Below are 20,153 nucleotides of genomic sequence, written 5' to 3'. Positions count from 1 at the left end.
TAGGCATGTGCCACCATGCCTGGCTAATTCTGTATTTTTAATAGAGATGGGGTTTCTCCATGTTGGTCAGGCTGGTCTCGAACTCTTGACCTCAGGGGATCCACCCGCCTCAGCCTCCCAAAGTGCTGGGATCACAAGCGTGAGCCACCACGCCCAGCCTAGTAAACATTTAAATAAGAATTATTATTATTAAATAAGAATTATCTTCACAGACTCTCCAAAAAACAGAAGAGGAGGAAGCATTCTATAAGGTCAGTATCATCCTACTACCAAATCCAAAGACATTAAAAGAAAACCATAGGCCAATATCCTATATGAATATAAATACAAAAATCCTCAACAAAATACTAGTAAAACGAACCCAGCAATATATAAAAGGAATCATACATCATGACCCAAGATTTATCCCAGGACTGCAAGGCTGGTTTAACATCTGAAAATCAATTAATACAATATACCATATCAATAGAAGACAAAATTCACTTGATCATCTCAACAGACATGGAAAAAGTATTTGAAAAAAACACCATTTCGTAATAAAAAGCATTCAATAGGGGCTGGGCGCAGTGGCTCACACCTGTAATTCCAGCACTTTGGAAGGCCGAGGTGGGCGTATCATGAGGTCAAGAGATAAAGACCATTCTGGCTAGCACGATGAAACCCCGCCTCTACTAAAAATACAAAAAAATTAGCCGGGTGTGGTGGTGGCATGCACCTGTAGTCCCAGCTACTCAGGAGGCTGAGTCAGGAGAATCACATGAACCTGGGAGGCAGAGGTTGCAGTGAGCCGAGATTGCGCCACTGCACTCCAGCCTGGGCAACAGAGCGAGATGCCATCTCAAAAAACCAAACCAAACCAAACTAAACCAAACCAAACCAAACACCATTCAATAAACTAGAAGAGACCTTCTTAATATAAGAAAAGGGACCTACAAAAACCTCATAGCTAACATTGTATTTAATGATGAAAGACTGCATGCCTTTCCCCAAGATCAGGAATAAGACAAGGATGTCTGCTCTTGTCACTTCTATTTACATTGTTCTAACCAAAGCAAGTAGTCAAGAAAATGAAATAAAAGGCATCCAGATTGGAAAGGAAGAAGTAAAACTATCCTTATCTGCAGATGATATGATCTGTATGCAGAAAATCCTAAGGAATTCACTAAAAATCTATTATAACTAATAAATGAGTTCAGCCAGGTTGTAGGATACAATATCACTATACAAAAATCAATTGTATTTCTACATATTAGCAATAAGCAATCTTAAAAAGAAATTAAAAACAATTCTGTATACAATATGGCATTGAAAAGAACAAAATAGTAATAATTTTAATAAAAGAACTGCAAGACTTGTATTCATAGAAACTACAAAACATTGTTGGAAGACATTTAACATTTAAATAAACAGAAAGACACCACACTCATGATTGGAAGGCTTAATATTGCTAAAAGGATAATGTTCCCCAATTAATGTACAGATTAAACACAATCCTCTTCAAGAATCCCAGTGGACTTCTTGCAGAAATTGGCAAGCTGATCTTAAAATTTATACAAATTCAAGAAACCCAGAATAACCCAAACAATATTGAACAAGAAAAATGAAATTGGAGGAAAACACTTCCCAATTCCAAAAATTACTACAGAGCCACAGGTAATTAAGACAATGTGGTATGGCATAAAAACAGACATATAGTCAATGCAATGGAACTTAAAGCCCAAAAATAAATCATCACATTTATGGTTAGTTGATTTTCAACAAGAGTAGCAAGGCAGTTCAATGGGTGAAAGAATAGTTTTTTCAATAAATAGTACTGGGACAACTGGATATTTACAGGCAAAAGAATGAAACTAGACTCCTACTTCACACCACATTCAAAAATTATCTCAAAATGGGTCAAAGATCTGAATGTAAGAGTCAAAACTATAAAACTCTCAGAATAAAACCTATGTGTAAATATTTGTGACCTTGGATCAGGCAACAGCTTCTTATGACATCAAAGTCAAAACAAATATTAATTGGACTTCATCAAAATAAAAAAAACTTGTGTTGCAAAGGACATCATCAAGAAAGTGAAGAAAAAACACACAGAATTAGAGGACATTTGTAAATCATTTGTCTGTCTGTCTTTAAAACGAAAAAAAGAAAAGATAATTCGACAAGCAAAAGACCTGAACAGATATTTCTGTAAAGATAAATAAATGGCCCATATAAGTACATGAAAAGATGCTCAACACCATTCGCCAAAAAGGAAATGCAAATCAAAAGCACAATTAGATACCACTCCACATCCACTAGCATGTAATTCAAAGTGAAATCATAGACCTAAATGGAAAACCTAAAACTATAAAACTAAAAGCAAACATAGGATAAAATCTTTGTCACTCTGAGTTAGGCAAATATTTCTTAGATATGATACTTAACAGCATAAATGATAAATTGAATTTCATCAAAATTAGTAATCTGTGCTCTTTCAAAGACATTGTTAAGAGAATGAAAAGACAAGTCATGGACCTGGAGAAAATATGGGCAAAGCATGCAGCTTATAAAGGACTTGTACCAAGAATATATTTTAAAATGACCAAAATGAAATAATAAACCAAACTCAATTAAAATGTGGGAAAATGCCTGAACACTTCAAATAAATACTTGAAAAAGATGCTCAACATTGTTAGTCACTAGGGAAATGCAAATCAAATCATAATGAGACACCACTACACACAAGGGCTAAAAATATAATGGCTAACATTAAAAAGAATGACTATACCAAGTGTTGTTAACGTGGAAGGACTAGAACTTTCATACACTGCTGATGGGAATAAAAAATAGTTTTGTTAATAAGTTATGAACTTAACAAGTTATTTTCTTTCTTATTAAAAAAAAAAAAAAAGACAGGACCTTGCTCTGTTACCAAAGCTGTAGTGCAGTGGCTCTATCATATTGTAACTCAATGCAGCCTAACTCCTGGGCTCAAGTGATCCTCCTGCCTCAGCCTCCCGAGTATCTGGGATTACAGGTGGGAGCCACTATACCTGGTGTGATGGCTAATATTGAGTGTCAACTTGACTGGACTGAAGGATACAAAGTATTGTTCATGGGTGTGTCTCTGAGGGTGTTGCCAAAGGAAATTAACATTTGAGTCAGTGGACCGGGAGGGGTAGACCCACCCTCAATCTGGGTGGGCACCATCTAATCAGCTGCCAGCGGGGGTAGAATAAAGCAGGTAGAAGATGGAAGAGCTGACTTGCTGAGTCTTACGGACTTCATCTTTCTCCCATGCTGGATGTTTCCTGCTCTGGCACATCAGACTCCAAGTTCTTCAGCTTTTGGACTCTTGGACTTACACCAGTGGTTTTCCAGGGGCTCTTGGACCTTTGGCTGCACAGACTGAAGGGCTACACTGTTAGCTTCCCTACTTCTGGGACTCGGACTGATCCACCAGTGGCTTCTTTGCTCAACTTGTAGATGGCCTATCATGGGACTTCACCTTGTGATGATGGTATGAGTCAATTCTCCTTAATAAACTCCCTTTCATATATACATATATCCTCTTAGTTCTGTCCCTCTAGAGAACCCTAATACACTTTGCTAATTAAAAAAATTTATTTTTTCTTTTTTTTGTTTTGAGACGGAGTCTCGCTCTGTCGCCCAGGCTGGAGTGCAGTGGCGCGATCTGGGCTCACTGCAAGCTCCGCCTCCCGGGTTCACGCCATTCTCCTGCCTCAGCCTCCCCAGTAGCTGGGACTACAGATGCCCGCCACCTCACCCGGCTAGTTTTTTGTATTCTTTTTAGTAGAGACAGGGTTTCACCGTGTTAGCCAGGATGGTCTCGATCTCCTGACCTTGTGATCCGCCCGTCTCGGCCTCCCAAAGTGCTAGGATTAAATTTTTTTTTTTTTTTTAGAGAGAGAGTCTTGCTATGTAGTCCAGGCCAAGTTTCTTAATAAGTTAATAAGCCTAGTCATATGATCCAGCCATTCCATTCCTAGATATTTACCCAAAAGAAATGAAAACACATATTCATACTATTAAAATAAGATGGAGAATAGGTCTGTAAATCTCCTGAACAAAGCCAGTTAAGCCATTAAAACAACCCTGACCTTGCAAATATAAGCAATAGAAGCAAAACTTAATTTGGGCTGTTTGCAAATGTAAAACTTTGCTTATTTTTTGTCTGTGCCTATATTAAAGAAACATTAGGCTGGGCATGGTGGCTCATGCCTGTAAGCACCTTGGGAGGCTGAAACAGGAGGATCACTTGAGACCAGAATTTGAGATCATCCTGGGCAATATAGCTAGCGAGACCTTGCCTCTATAAGAAATTTAAAAAATTAGCCAGGCGTGGCAGTGCATGTCTGTAGTTCCTGTTGTCCTGGTTACTTGAGGCTGAGGTGGGAGGACCACTTGAGCCCAGGAGTTCAAAGCTGCAGTGAGCTACGATCGAACCAAAGCACTCTAGCCCTGTCTCTTAAAAGAAAAAAAAAAAGAAACAAACAAACTTAGGTTATGCCAATTAGAAGCCATCAACTAACTTATATAACTAGGGACTTTACAATAGGATGGACTAAACAAGGCAACTGTATAAATGCAATTAATCAAATATTGTCTTTGCCTTGCTTCCTTGTTCATCCTATAGAAGTCTTCTGCTCACATTCCTTTGGTGGAGTCCCAAATCATTTTTGATTTGTTGCTGCCTGATTCATGAATTGCTGTTTGCTCAGATAAAACTCTTTAAAATTTTATTCTGCCTCAGTTTATATTTTAACCATACCAAAACCTGTACACAAATGTTCATAGCAACTTATATGTGTAGAGCCCAAAACCAGAAACAACCCAGTGTCCATCAACAGGTAAATGGACAAAATGTAAAACAGACACACAATGGAACACTGCTTAGCAATAAAAAGGAATAAACTCTGACACATGTTTCACCATGGATACATATCAACAATTACTCTGAGTCATAGGAGCCAGGCAACAGAAGTACTTACTATATGATTCTATTTATATAAAATTTTAGAAAATGCAAGGTAATTTGTGGTTAACTGAAGGTAAATCAGTCAATGATTTCCTGTGGGAGGTGGTACCAGGAAGGAATTATAAAAAGGGATGGAAAAACTTTTGGGAGTAATGGATTTGTTCATTACTTTCGTTGCAGTGATGATTTCACTGGTGTATACATATGTTAAAACTTATCAAATTGCACACTTTAAATATGTGTAGTTTATGTCAATTATACCTCAATGAAGCTGTTTAAAAAATAAAGCCAAGTCAGATTTAGTAGTAGTGCCAAAAAGGCATTTGTAAAAAAAAATAAAAAACCAAAAATCCTCCAGTTTGTTTACTGAAGTATAAAGATTTATTGATTACAAGTTTGCATTTAAAAAACAAAACTAAGCTCCTTATCTCCCCAAAAGTAGAGTACTACATATTTCTCTAAAGGTCTTACCATATCTTTTCTCTTTGCCTTGTGACTTGGAGACAAGAGAAGTGTTAAAGATAGTTAATTCTACAGCATTAGTCCCTTACATAATAATATGACCCTTAAGGAGTTTCTACTCAATCTTGATTATACACAATTTTTGGTACTACGAACACAAAAGTTACGCATCTTTTCCAGGACGTGTACATTGCAGTATGTCAAGTTAACCTGCAAGACTAATCTACTGCCCTCTGAAGGATACAATGCATTTGAGTCTATTATAAAACATATTCTGTATAATCTTCCCAAATTTTCTGCAAAGAACAATTTCTCATTAAAGTTTTCAAAAACTAAATTTATAATTTTGAGTTCATTTTTTACAAAGCAAAAACAAAGTCACACAATTATCTGGAAAACATAAACCAGTCAGAAAACTAAACCATTATGAAGTGTAAATATCTAGGAAGCAGGAGATTAGAATGTTTTATTTCTTGGTAAGTTTTTGATTACTTGATGAGTATTACAGTGATGCATGGGTTGTCAATATGTTACTGAATAAGTGATCTGTAAGTACTGATCATCTGAAAGCAGCACTTATTCAACAAACACTTGATTACCTACTGTGTGTCAGGTACTGTGCTGAGTACCAAGGACAAGTAATATCAAATGGATCCTTTTGACAGCGTGTTTCTGGAGAAAACTATACTCATGGCACCCGGATTTCAGCAAGACAAAGGAGAAAAAGGTGCCAAACTGTGGCACAGTAAAAACAACTTAAAGAGTCAAGTGTAACAGCTACTTAATAGCTATGTAACCTTAGGCACAACACTTTACCTCTCAGGGCTTCCTCTAGAAAATGAGGCAGTTTTGCCTGAACAGTCAATGTTCCTTCCAAGATATTATGATTCCTTTAGTTAAACCACACACACACACACACACACGCACACAAAAATTTTTGTAGAGAAAACTTGATTTAAATGCACAGGTCATTTAATTCAGCAATTCACAATTCCACTTTCCTGATTCCATACTACAGAAGTATCCATACTACTATATAAGGTCACATACATAGGATGTTTATCAGTGTTATATGTAAGAGCAAAATAAAAACAGAAGCAACTTAAAGTTCATCAATAGAGGTAAGGTTAAATTAACTGAAGACATTTACACAACAGAATATTTTAAAGGAATTACATACATCTTTATGTGCTGATGTAGATAATACCTACAAAATGGTGTTACCATGTTGCAAATATTTTTTCTCAGTTTGTCTTGTCTACAATAGGCTTGGGAGCCAGATGGCCTGAATTCAAAGATCTGCATCATGGTTTCCTACTCTTCATTACAGACAAATTCCATAATATATGTAAACTTCAGTTTCCTCCTCTGTTAAGTGGGAATAATTGCAGAACCTACCTTAGAGTATAATTATAACACTTATTCAAGTAAAACATGACAAGCATAAGTGCTCAGTAAGTGTTAGGTATTATTTCCTATTAAGCAAAGTTTTGTTGTTGGTGGTGGTAGTGGTAATAGACTCAAATCTATTAATCTTTTCCTACTTCTTGATTTTAGCTTCCCTACCCGAAGTAATCCTAATAAAAGTAAATTTTCCCTCAAATAGATAGCTAATTCTTGCCATTTATCATGCAATCCATGCTCTTGTCACTAGTCTGAAATGCCACCTTTATCATTAGCAAAATTCCTATATATGCATAAGTCCATTTCTGACCTCTAAACCAGGAATCAGCAAATATTTTAGGTCAGACAGTAAATGTCACAACCAGTTGATTCTGCTTTTGCGGCACAAAAAAGCATTATTTTTTTTTTCTCCCCAAAGCATTAAAAAATGTAGGGCTTGGGCACGGTGGCTCACGCGTGTAATCCCAGCACTTTGGGAGGCTGAGGCAGGCAGATCACGAGGTCAGGAGTTCAAGACCAGCCTGAGGAACATGATGAAACCCTGTCTCTACTAAAAATACAAAAATTAGCCGGGCATGGTGGTGTGCACCTGTAAACCCAGCTACTCAGGAGGCTGAGGCAGGAGAATCACTTGAACCCAGGAAACAGAGGTTGCAGTAAGCTGAGATTGCGCCACTGCACTCCAGCCTGGGCGACAGAGCAAGACTCTGTCTCAAAAATAAATGAATAAATAAATAAATACAAAATAAAAAAATAAAAAGTGTAAAAGCCAGCCTTAGATCACAGGCTATACTAAAATAGGTAGCCAGCCATACTGGCAATCCCTGCTTTAACTTCTAAAAAATTGTTACACTTTAAAAATTTCACAAAATAAATACGTGTGATAAAAAGGTTAAACATCATATAAGGACACAGAACCCCAATCCCTGCTGTGAGCTGGTAGGGAAGAAGAGTGGGGAACAGTCAGCAAACCTAATACATCCTTCCATAAGCTCTCAGAAAAATGCATACTTCTTGATCATCCCCACTGTATAGATGAAGAAACAGACCAGAGAGGGAAGGGTTGATCTATATTTGCCAGTCCTTTGTCCTCTGATACTTATTTCTCCCTGGCTCAGGCTGCCCAAGACTCTGCCTGGACACTCCTACCTTCCGGATGTCTGTTATCTCTGTGGTTATTTCCTCTTTTCCGATTTCTAACGCCTCCTGGAACTCCTATTAGATGTATATTGGCTCTTCTAGATCTACTTTGCATGTCATGGCTAGTCTTTTCCACTTTCTTTTTCTTTCTTTCTTTTTTTTTTTTTTTGAGACAGTTTCACTGTCAGGCTGAAGTGCAGTGGCAGCCTCCACTGCCTGAACAGCTGGGATGACAGGTGTGCACTACCATACTGCTAATTTTAAAAATTATTTGTGGCCAGGTGCGGTGGCTCATGCCTGTAATCCCAGCACTTTGGGAGGCCGAGGCAGGTAGATCATGAGGTCAGGAGATCGAGACCATCCTGGCTAACACGGTGAAACCACATCTCTACTAAAAATACAAAAATTAGCCGGGCGTGGTGGCGGGCACCTGTAGTTCCAGCTACTCAGGAGACTGAGGCAGGAGAATAGCGTGAACCTGGGAAGCGGAGCTTGCAGTGAGCCGAGATCATGCCACTGAACTCCAGCCTGGGCAACAGAGCCAGACTCTGTCTCAAAAAAAAAAAAAAAAAAAAAAATTATTTGTAGAGACAGGATCTCATTATGTTGCCTAGGCTGGTCTCAAACTCCTGGGATCCAGCGATCCTCCTGCCTCGGCCTTCCAAAGTGTTGGAATTACAGGCATGAGCCACCACACCTGGCTCTTTCCTACTTTCCATGTTTAAATATTCAAGAATTGATTGCTTTTTTTTCATGTCACCCTGTATGTGTTCAGTAGGCATAATACCTTAACAAATTTGAAGATACTAATACTTATTTTAAAGTTTTCTTTTGTCTTACATTAGCTCCACTGCTTCAGTGCCTAGTTCTTATATTTGTTTGGTCTGAAGCTTCTCTTAGATGCTACTGATTTCCCACAAATTTTTAGTGATTTTTGTTGTGTGTTCACATTATAAATGTGCTAGTAGTATCTCAGTCCATATGAAAATCACTGTACTCCTGCTGTAAATTCACATTTGTAACTAGCCTTATAATTCAATTTTACACTTATACCTAGTGCTTGTGTAGCATGACAATAACAATGTTAAGTTCTTTGACTTGCAGTCCCATGCTTCTTCAATCCACTTTCAGTCATATCCTTTTGGTATTTCATTTCCTCTAAAAAACCACTAACTTGAGTAACATAGTTCTTACGTAAACGTTATGCTAAACTTCAGAGTCAGATCCTCACCAGCTCTAACAGACTTGTCTAACAGTTAAACAAACAATGACAGTCCGACAGAAGACGGTCATAAATGTGCAATCCAACGGGTAAATAATAACATGGTAATGAATGAATCACTTACGCCTTGAGCTCTTAATAGTTATGCTTTTTTTAAACCAACCTTGAATGTTATATTAGTTAAAATAAGTAATTCTATTACATTAAAAAAAACATGACTCCATGTTGGTTAAATTTTCTGCCTTTGGTTGGTAATGGTAAGGTTGGTAATGACTCCATGTTGGTAATTTTCTGCCTATGTCATGACTCAGTCATTCCATAGCTGACAGAAATGCATACAGATGCTCACCAAGACATTTAATTTACAAGGATGTCCACAGTATTCTTTTTTTTTTTTTTCTTTTTGAGACTGAGTCAGGCTCTGCCGACCAGGCTGGAGTGTAGAGGCACGATCTTGGCTCACTGTAACCTCCACCTCCTGCCTCAGCCTCCCCAGTAGCTGGGCTTACAGGCATCCACCACCACGCCTGGCTAATTTTCATATTTTTAGTAGAGATGGGGTTTCACCATATTTGCCAGGCTGGTCTCGAACTCCTGACCAAGTGATCCACCCACCTTGGCCTCTGCAAGCGCTGGGATAACAGGCCTCAGCCACCATGCCGGGCCCACAGCATTCTTAATATCCAAAATACATCATATACAAAAATTGGGAACAAAAATGTCCATCAACTGAAGAGTAGTCACATATTATTCAATGGACTATTACACAATAATAATACAATACCATGAAATAGCATGAGTGTGTCTCACAAACAATATGCTGAGAATATTATGCAATCCATTAACATGAAGCTCAAAACAGAAAACTAAAAGCTGATAAGAGAAGTTAGAATACAGATGGGAAAACAAGGATATAATTGACTTGGAAGAAGCACAGGGAAACAGGATGATGGAAATGTTCTACGGTTATAATTTGATATATCTAGTGATTCCACAGGGTAATAAGTATGTAAAAATTCATTGAGCTGCACAATTAAGATTCGTGCTCTTGGATGAGTTTGTGTCCTTTGTAGGGACATGGATGCAGCTGGAAACCATCATTCTTAGCAAACTATCACAAGAACAGAAAACCAAACACCGCATGTTCTCACTCATAGGTGGGAACTGAACAATGAGATCACTTGGACTCGGGAAGGGGAACATCACACACTGGGGCCTATCATGGGGAGGGGGGAGGGGGGAGGGATTGCATTGGGAGTTATACCTGATGTAAACGACGAGTTGATGGGTACTGACGAGTTGATGGGTGCAGCACACCAACATGGCACAAGTATACATATGTAACCAACCTGCACGTTATGCACATGTACCCTATAACTTAAAGTATAAAAAAAAAAAAATTCGTGCTCTTATTGATTTCATATGTATTGTATGCCTCAACAAAAACAAAGAGAAAAATGCAGCTTCTAAACTGGTTGGAACTGTGCTTAGTTAGGCCAAAATCCTCTGAGCCACAAATATTGGAAATTCAACATCTTTTTTCATTCTTTTAGTTACATGACAACTTTATGTTTAAAGTTGGTATAAGAATAATAGTACAAAATGAACGCTAACACTCAGTCCTAAAATACTTGGCTTCTTACTTCCAAGATCGAAAATACTATTTTAATACAACATTCAAAAAACATTAATTACCAGACATGAAGGCCCTGCTCCTGCGAGCCTTGAATGACGGTGAAACGTCACGACATCCCACATCTATCTCAAAAGCATGCTAGAAAACGCCTCCAAGTTTAACAAGCCAAGGGCTCAGGAAGAAAAGCTTCAGATGCATAATCAAACTATCATACCGCCAATACCATCATCACAAACAGAAGTATCACTGTCGTGCTTCCTGCGTTGCTCAAGGGTAGGGTCATTTTTAAGGTGCATTCTCCGACAACACCAGAGGCTTTCCGTCTCCTCCGCCCCACTGAGCCCTCCACGACCAAGCATCTTTACCGGCGCTCGCTCTGCCATCTACAGATAAAGAGGGGCTGCGGGCAGAACTATTTTAACGCGATGACAAGGTCACCGCTGACCAAAGTTTATCCACTGAGAGGAGCAGAGATGGTGATGAGTTGGTAAAAAAGAAAAAAAAAAAAAAAAAAAGACCAACACTGACACGCGAACCAACCGTCTCTGGCTGCGCTCTCCCCAAAACCGGAGCCTACTCCGGCAGGCTCATCCCTGAGGGACAGGGCCCCCCGCAGGACCCGTCCGCGAGGCGACCCCACCCGACCAGACAGGAGCCCGCAGCCCGGGCGCCCGCACCGCCCGGGCTCGAGCCGGCGGGAGTCGCGGGCGGGCGGGCAAGGCCGGGCCAGGTACTCACCGCGCTCGCCCGCTCTGAGCTGCACAGCCTCCTGCGCCGCTGGCACACCCAGGCGGCAGGCCGCCGCCGCCGCCGTCGCCTCAGCCACCCACCCCCCGGGCGCGCCGCCGCGCCTGAGCGGCCACTTCCGGCGCGCGCGAGGAAATGAGGCTGCCTCGCGCCCGCGGCCCCGCCCAGGAAGCTCCGCCACTAGCAGCTGGGTGCCGATTCATCACCGACGTGTTAAAGTATCTGTGTGTGTGCCTCCAAAAACCGTTTGTGGAGGCAGTAGAATGCCCGAGGCAGGAAACCGCTCCGGCCTGCAGGCGCCCCTGCCCGGACTCGTGGACCGCAGCGCTGTCCAGCCCGGGAGCCGATCCTGGGAGCCCGAGCGGGGCCGCGGGGCCTGCGTGGCAGCCGAGCCGAGGACTTCGGGCCCCAGGGCTGTGGAACGTCCTTTGGCGCTGGGCCGCCGGCAGCCGTGGGCGCATCATTGCATTTCCCTGGAGGAGTTCCCTCATCTGTTAAAGGAGGGAGTTGAGGCGGACACGCTGGGAAATGGCTTCGAGCTCACACACTGATTTTCGTGAGTGGGAAGAGAAGCCCTTTTCTAGGCGTCTTCCATGCCACTGTGTGTTCCAGGGTCCTCTCCGGGCACTCTGTCTCCCACGCCACCCCGAGCACGGCCTAAGCGGGCGAGCGAAGGCGCAGCGGCGCGGAGAGCCGGCTCTGGTGGGCACCGGGCGCGTCACCGTGGGCTGGCGGGGGAGGGGACGCTGGGAAACCCTCTAGAAAGAGGAGCCGCCACCGAGAAAATTCCCATCTGCCACGCACAGCTGAGCTTCGCCCTCCGCCGCCAGCAATTTTTTCTTTGTCCTCCTAGTCCTACAAACGCTGGGTTTCCTTTCTCATTCATGGACTTGTTTTCTCCCTGGATACGTCTTACTGCTCCTACCGTGTGGCCGCACGTCTGGCACACGGGCGGCGGGCGCTGCCTGAATCCCTGAATCCTCCCAAGCACCTGTGCAGCGGCCACGGCCCTCAGCTAGCGGCGAGGAGACTGAAGCCGCAGGGTCAGGGTTAGTTGCCACATGTTTTAAATTGCTCTTCGAATCTTCCATTAGAATTGTTTTTATTTATTTATTCATCTATTTTTTGATACAGGGTCCCGCTCCGTCGCCCAGGCTGGAGTGCAGTGGAGCCATCACTGCTCACTGCAGCCTCCCCACCTCCGACTCCAGAGATCCTCTCGCCTCAACTTCCCGAGTAGCTGGGACCACAGGTGCATGCCACCACGCCTGGCTAATTTTTAGGTTTTTTTTTTTTTTTTTTTTTTTTTTTTGGTAGAGATGGGGCCTCCCTGTGTTGCCTAGGCTAGCCTGGAACTCCTGGGCTCAAGCCGTCTTCCAGCTTCGGCCTCCCAAAGTGCCGGCATTACAGGCATGAGTCACCCCGCCTGGCAGTTGTTTTTAAACTAACTGAGGTTCTCCCATCAATGGATTTAAATTGTTACTTTTTAATGATTTTTTTAAGTAGCCAAATCCTAAATGTATGTAATTTGTGGAGAGAAGATAATGCATGATTCAAATTATGTGGCTGATCATGAGTGATACACTGGGATATAGTTGTAAAATAAGTAGTTCCCCTAGGTAAAATATTAAAGTACAACTGTGTTGGGTTTAATATCAGAAAATATGTAATTAAAAACATTTCCCCCCAACGACTTCCAATCTGATACTTAAAAAAAAAAAAAAAACTATAAAAAGTTTCCCATCCCTTTCGGGCCTTTTAAATTTCTACCAAAAGCAAGTGATGCTGGCTGGTTCCCCCGCTATAGCAAGTTGTGAATAAATAGCCTTTGCTGGTTGCACAGTTTTCCTGGTGATCCCATGGTAAGTCTGTACTGCTTGTACCTGAGGTCCCCAGGCTTCCAACCGTTGTGCCACCCAGAGGCCCCTTGTGCCTCCATGTTCTCGGCCTATCAAGTGCACCGATGTGGTCAGCACTAGGGCTAACCTCACTCTGCGTGGAGGTCTCTGGCTTATTCTCAGTTTTGTACTCTGGTTGTTATAGATTCTCATTTGTCTGGCATCTCTAGTGGATTCAGGCCATTCTTTTTCATCCCTTTTCACTGTATTTTGTGTTAGTGTTTAGTGTTGTGCTGTCAAAAAGTGCTGCTTGTCATAAGGAAACCATAGGAAAGGACATAGGCATGGGGCTCATAAGCCTCTTATTTGAGCCAGCCCCGCAGCCCATGAGTTAGCAGTTCTCATCACACCGGCCTCTACTTGGACAAACTTTGCTGTGGGTTTCTGGTAAAACTGAATGAGGTTCTCCTTCCATCTCACTTTCATGTCCTGAGAGACACAAACATTCCATTTCTCGCCAGCCTCACCAGCCAGCATTCATGGTGTTGTCTAAGTTTAAATCTTCTCCTCCTCCAGGAAAAACTCCTGCTTCTTACATATACTCTCTTAATAATTCCAATTCTCATGCCCATCTCTGAAAAGCATTAACTTCACCAAGGTTGATTTGGTGAAGATCTTATTTGGAGAACATCTAATTGAACAAAATTGCTCATTTGAGAGATACCTTAGAAATGAAAGAGAGGCCGGGCGCCGTGGCTCTTGCCTGTAATCCCAGCACTTTGGGAGGCCGAGACGTGTGGATCACAAGGTCAGGAGATCAAGACCATCCTGGCTAACCCGGTGAAACCCCGTCTCTACTAAAAAATACAAAAAACTAGCCGGGCGAGGTGGCGGGCGCCTGTAGTCCCAGCTACTCGGGAGGCTGAGGCAGGAGAATGGCGTGAACCTGGGAGGCAGAGCTTGCAGTGAGCTGAGATCGCACCACTGCACTCCAACTTGCGTGACAGAGTGAGACTCCATCTCAAAAAAAAAAAAAAAAAAAAAGAAATGAAAGAGAATAAGATTTCTCAGGCCCAGTGAGCAGCCTTTTTTGATTGGTAGTCAGAGGTCTCCAAATGATATTCTGATTCAAAAGTGCTTCCCTGAAAGACTCTTTGGCTAAAGCTAATGAGCGATTTGGCAAATTTAAGCAGCAACAACCTAGACTCATTTTCCTAGTAAATCCTTCTGCTTGTCATCCATTTGCTTCCCTAATACAGCTTTCCCTCTTCTCCCCCTTATCCTTCTGATCTCTTTCCTTCCACACATCTGTCCACACTTCCCTTCTCTTTCTCTTGTCCAGATCCCTGCCCTTTCACAACCACCCTCCTATGACCCCAGGATGCCGGCTGCCTCTCTGAAGGCCTATCCCTCCATGAGCCCCATATACAGACAAATGTGGAATTTAAACCTTAGACCCAAGCTAAATTAATAACCAAAATTAAGGATTTCCCCAAACCCGGGCAAGATCAACAACTATTCATAAAATAATTAAAAATACTTTGGCCAGGCACTATGGCTCACACCTGTAATCCCATCATTTTGGAAGGTGAATCAGCATGGACTGCCCGAGCCTACAAGTTCGAGACCAGCCTGAGCAACATAGTGAGATCTCCATCTCTATGGAAAACAGTAACAACAACAACAAAAACCCAGGCATGGTGGTGTGTGCCTGTAGTCCTAGCTACTCGAGAGGCTCAGATGGTAGGATCACTTGAGCCCAGGAGGTCGAGGCTGCAGTGAGCCGTGATTGCACCACTGCACTCTAGCCTTGGTGGCAGAGCAAGACCCTATCTCAAAAAAAGTGGCGGGGGAAGCATGTGACCCAGTGTTACCTAACCCATATCAACTTGTACACACATTGACCAGAACCTTGCATGCTAAATCCTGAATGGCAAAAGTTGACTAGACTCCCCCAAAAGGAATCCTAGGATCACACCGCCCACAATGAAACTGAGAGTTAACAAAGAGGCTCAAAATAGGGCAAAGTCTTCTAAAAGCCATACCTCAAACATTCCCCGCCCCCCCACAAAAGAAAGATTAGACCATAATCCAGTGTCATGCAAAAAAAAAAAAAAAAAAAAAAAAAAGATGAACCTACAGTATGTTTTTTGGGATAGGCTAGAAAATACATTGTACCATTTGGGAGTCTAGACATTAACCCTTTCATTGCTTGTTTTCAAGGAGCTAAACCTGAAATTGGAGACCTAATCAAAAACAGAAATGAGAATGGGAAATAACCCCTTAACCTGAACTACAACACCTGGCAGACATTTTAAAAGTGCTTTAGAACAAAAATAAGACAGGACTCAAAATTAACTTGTGGCCCTGCCGATCAAACTGCTGGGTGGCCCCTACCCAACCAGTCAGCTACTGACAAGGGCAATTATAGATACTGTAAACAGAAGGGACACCGGGAAAAAAGATTGTTCAATCTTGCAAAACAAAAATCAAGACAAAAAAATCCCTCACTTCAGATCAATGAAGTGCACTGGGGAAAGGAAAAGCACCAATATCCTGCAATACCTTTAAACACCTGCCACACATTAACCATACATACAAATGGTGCGTTGGTTTTCCTAGGGTTGCTGTAATGATTTACCACAAACTGGTTGGTGTAAAACTACAAAAACCGTAACATCACCCTTGGTTATTCAGCACTCTAACTGGGGAGTTACTGACTCATTGTTTATGCAAACAATCAGAGCAATGTTCTCATCTGTGGGAATCCTGTTGTCATAAACTTATCATTAACCCTGGCAGAAGTCATTAGCAATGCCACTTCTTCACTAGATGGGGCACCTATCAGTCTCAACTCATTGGCATGAGTAGTGATGGACAGTCTCATTGCTGTAGATTTCTTGTTGGTTGGTAAAGGCCTCTGCCACTGCCAATACTGCACCTGGATCAGTGAAACAGAAAGGTAGAACAGGCCACAGATCACCTTGAGGCAAAAGCTATTTGGCTTTCTAAGGTTGATCCTCATGGCCTATATGGGATTTGCTCTTTGCCTGCATTGGTCAGCTGAGGTTTGCGTTCTAAGCGTGTCATAGGGACAGTTGCTCTTATTTCTGTCATAGTGGTCCTGATGTTGTTCCACTGCATCCCATTCTTGTCAAATGAGCACTATGATGCTACAACAACAGAAGGATCAAGATCTCACAGTACAGTTGACCGGAAAGACAACTGAATAATCTCTGAGCAGTGAAGAGCTGGATCTCTAGACTTCCTTGAGTCGGCCAACCTTTTACAAACAAGAAAATGACCAACAAGGGGGACTGAGAGACTGAACATGCAAACAGACAATGGCCAGACCACATATGGCCAGAAGATTTGGATCAGATTCTCTGCAGAACTAGCCAGGAAGCTAAACCATAGCCTCTGCAACAATTATCCCAGAATGATTACAACTTGGTCAGGAACTACAAGCTTCCCTATTTTTTGCCCTCTGAACTAAACAGAGAAAGCCACCTGTGTCCCCCAAACCAATCACATAAGAGGCCCTCCTGGTTAGCTGCCTCCAGCTTCCCCAGGCCAACAAGCCCCAATCACAGCATCCCCGAAGCCTTCTCCTCACCCGCCCCACCTTTTATTTTTTACTATGAGGCTTTCCCACTCCTCTGCCTATCTTGAGTGTCTGCCTTAAGTGATGCTGGCTGACTCTCTTGCTATAGCAAGTTCAGAACCAATGGCTCCTGTGGGTTCTCATATGGGTAGCCTTTGCTTATTTCTACAAAATTAAAGATTATAGGTAATTGTGTGAATATCTCTTTAAAAATAGTGTCCAACCACACTTCCTCTACTTTTTCCAGTGACTATCTTGTGAGACACTAGAGCTCTTCCATCCTTGGTGTCATTCCTATTTTTAGAAATCATTTGCTATGATCTTACTTTTCTTCCCAGACACTGAAATCCCTCAAACCCTCAGTATGCTCCTTTACCATGGGGTTCTGAGCAATCTAAGAGCTTCAGGCCCTGTGGCCAGAGTCTTCAGGAAAATTCTCAAGCTCTTGAAAACTCCCAGAAGAAAGGCACAAAATATGGAGCAAGGCACACGCCCTAGGGAGACTGGGTACTGCCTGGCTCCCTGCAGTCCTCTGACCAAAGTCTCTTGCCCCCAGAGACCCCTTCTTCCATGGGAGAGTACAGAAAAGGATTGATGTGCAGGTGAGAAAATCGAGCAGCCAAGAAACAGGGCTCTGATTCTGTTTACATTGACAAAAATACACAAAAACTTGAAAAACTTGAATGTTTTAAATGAATTTCATATTTTTATTCAAGAAATCGACAGTCTGCATGGTAAATATTGTCTGTGTATGAAATATCAAACTTGTTTCCTTCTCAAACAATGAAAAATGATTTTTTTTTAGCTTTAGAATTCACTTACCTTGTTTGCCAGCCAGCACATTTTTAGCTTGAACTGCTCAGTATCATCTGAGAGGATGCAGGTTTATGATCTCTTTTAGTGTGGTAGTCACAGTGCCTGGGGTAGTCTTAGACCACAAGCTCCCTCCATGCTGAACTTCACATTTCTGCAGCCCCCACAGTGAGATGTGCCCCCATAAAGGATCCCCTGCCCGGGGTCCAGCTGAGAGATCTCACTTGGCCAGGTCCTGTGATTTAACACCTCAGAGACATCTGCAAAAATACCTGGTCACTTGACACAGCACTCAAATTTGTAGTTGCAAAGATAAAATGTGATTTCTCCAGGGTGTTCAGAGTGTTTGCCTCCTTAACTCCTAGGAGCAGCCAGCCCTATCAGCCCTCAGACGGCCACTACCTGGCCTCAGCAGCAGGACACAGTAGTGGCCCCACGCTGAAAAGTTCTCTACACACAGGTTCTTATGACCTCAGCTAACATGATCCTTCCTGAGTCCCAGCTCCCTGAAGAGGTGGGAGACTCTACAGTTTCGGTCAAGGCTGCTGCCGTGGAGAAGGGACAGGGCCACAGCAGGCAGCCCTGGCAGAGAGGGTGCTTTCCCTGCAGGCACGCAAGCCTAGGACACACACCTAGAGCAGCTTCATGTGGAAGACGCGAGGGGCCATACACACTGTGGCATGCACTCTGCAGACCCACCTTTCCACCTTTCTCAGGGCCACAGAGGTTAGGATTCCCTAGGACTTCCTAGAACCACTAAACACAGGCGAACCTCAGAGATACTGTTCCAGACCACCCCTGTAAAGCAAAGAAGATTGAAGATCCTAAATAAGTGAGCCACACAAGTTTCTTGGTTTCCCAGTGCATATAAAAGTTACACTTACACTGTACTGGAGTCTGTTAAGTATGTGACAGCACTATGTCTAAAAAACAATGTACATACCTTGGTTTGAAGATACTTTATTGCTCAACAGTACTGATAGAGAGACATGAAATGAGTGTGGGTTGTTGGAAGAATGGCCCTGATAGACTTTCCCGATGATTCAGTGTTACCACAAAATTTCAATTTGTGAAAAACACAATAAAGCAAAGAGCAATAAAACAAGGTGTGCCAGACACTATGTGTAAACGCATCCGAGGCAGGGAGAGGCACTACTAACTGCTCCACCTGCCTGCGGGAGAGGCTTTCTTAAAGTTAGAAATTGTGCTTTCCCTTCAAAATTTCTTTTGTATATGAAGTATTTGTTCAAGCCCTGTTCTCAGGCACATTTCAACTAGATTTCTGACCATATAAGCTGGCCTTGTGGTGGGAAGAAATCCTTCATGAAGGTTGGCAGAAAATGTGTTTTTAGGGGAAAATAAAACAGTAAACATACACACTCAAATAGTCCTAATGTAGAGTCTACATTGGGGTGGCTTTTAGTATTAACTTTTCTTGGCATAGATTTCTACTTTCAGTGGTAAAGGCTATAGCAAACAGCTGGCTCTGGAGATTACATTCACTTCCAGCTCCTGTGGTCCAGGTTGAAGGAGGAAGCTGTGAGCAGACACAGGCACCCACGGCTGGGAGGCGGGGCCTCATGGGCCTGGGGCAGGCACTGGGCGAGGTGTGCAAAGGCCTGTGTGTACACCACCTGGCAAAGCATGCAAAGGCCCACGTGTACACACATGTATGCGTGTGACACAGGCCCTTGCCATCTGATACAATGCAATCACAGATAAGACTGATGTTGACAACTCCCATTTGCCCACTGACCCACAGCTCCACGCCCAGCATGAGAAGCTCAGAGAATTCCTCGGGAAGACATAAACAGAAGCAGTGAGTGTGTCAGGCTTCATGGTGGTCAGGACAGCATTTTCCCTCACACTTCTAATGGCCTTCCTCAGGACTCGGCATTTTATATTCTCTCTCACACTCTAAGGCCAACTTCAAAAGATCAGCAACAAGCAAATTGCTAGAGAACTGTGAAGATCTAAACTCGATGCTGGCTGCTGCTTTGTTCTAGGGATGAACACCTTAAGGAAGGGATTCCTTGAACAGTGGAGTTAGCTGAGTTTTTCAGTTTCTATCAATGTGCCTATTCACATGCAAATGTACCAGATAAACCAGCGATATCACGGGACCCCCTAGTCCTCGACCACTACTGATGCCTCAGTGGTTATCATGATAGAATTCTTTGTGACATTTTAAATATTTAAAACAATAGATTTCTGATTTTGTAGTTTCCATACAATATTTAAAACGTCAGACTACAAAATCAGAAATCTGTTTTCAACTAGAATGTTAAAAAGAAAAAAAAGGTTACACA

At 42.5% G+C, this 20,153-nt stretch overlaps 1 protein-coding gene and 1 long non-coding RNA gene across 8 annotated transcripts in view; one reads left to right on the top strand and one right to left on the bottom strand.

Moving 5' to 3' along the window:
• CSGALNACT2 (chondroitin sulfate N-acetylgalactosaminyltransferase 2) overlaps window positions 1–11,699 on the bottom strand; it is a 45,837-nt gene extending 34,138 nt beyond the window's left edge. For all 7 annotated transcript variants that reach the window (XR_010577938.2, XR_012417629.1, XR_006700851.3 and 4 more), the window contains exon 1: window positions 11,581–11,699. The gene's annotated coding sequence lies outside the window, so the exon portion shown is untranslated. The remainder of the gene's footprint in view (window positions 1–11,580) is intronic.
• Window positions 11,700–12,497: 798 nt separating this feature from the next.
• LOC135965081 (uncharacterized) lies at window positions 12,498–13,279 on the top strand. Its single transcript, XR_010577939.2, has 2 exons — window positions 12,498–12,638; window positions 12,724–13,279. It is a non-coding gene; the product is annotated as an uncharacterized lncRNA (long non-coding RNA).
• Window positions 13,280–20,153: the final 6,874 nt, after the last annotated feature.

This window comes from Macaca fascicularis, chromosome 9 (genome assembly GCF_037993035.2).
Source record: "Macaca fascicularis isolate 582-1 chromosome 9, T2T-MFA8v1.1".
Classification (NCBI taxonomy): Eukaryota; Metazoa; Chordata; class Mammalia; order Primates; family Cercopithecidae; genus Macaca; species Macaca fascicularis.
Note: the sequence above shows the minus strand (reverse complement) of the source record. Positions and strands in the feature narration are given on the sequence as shown.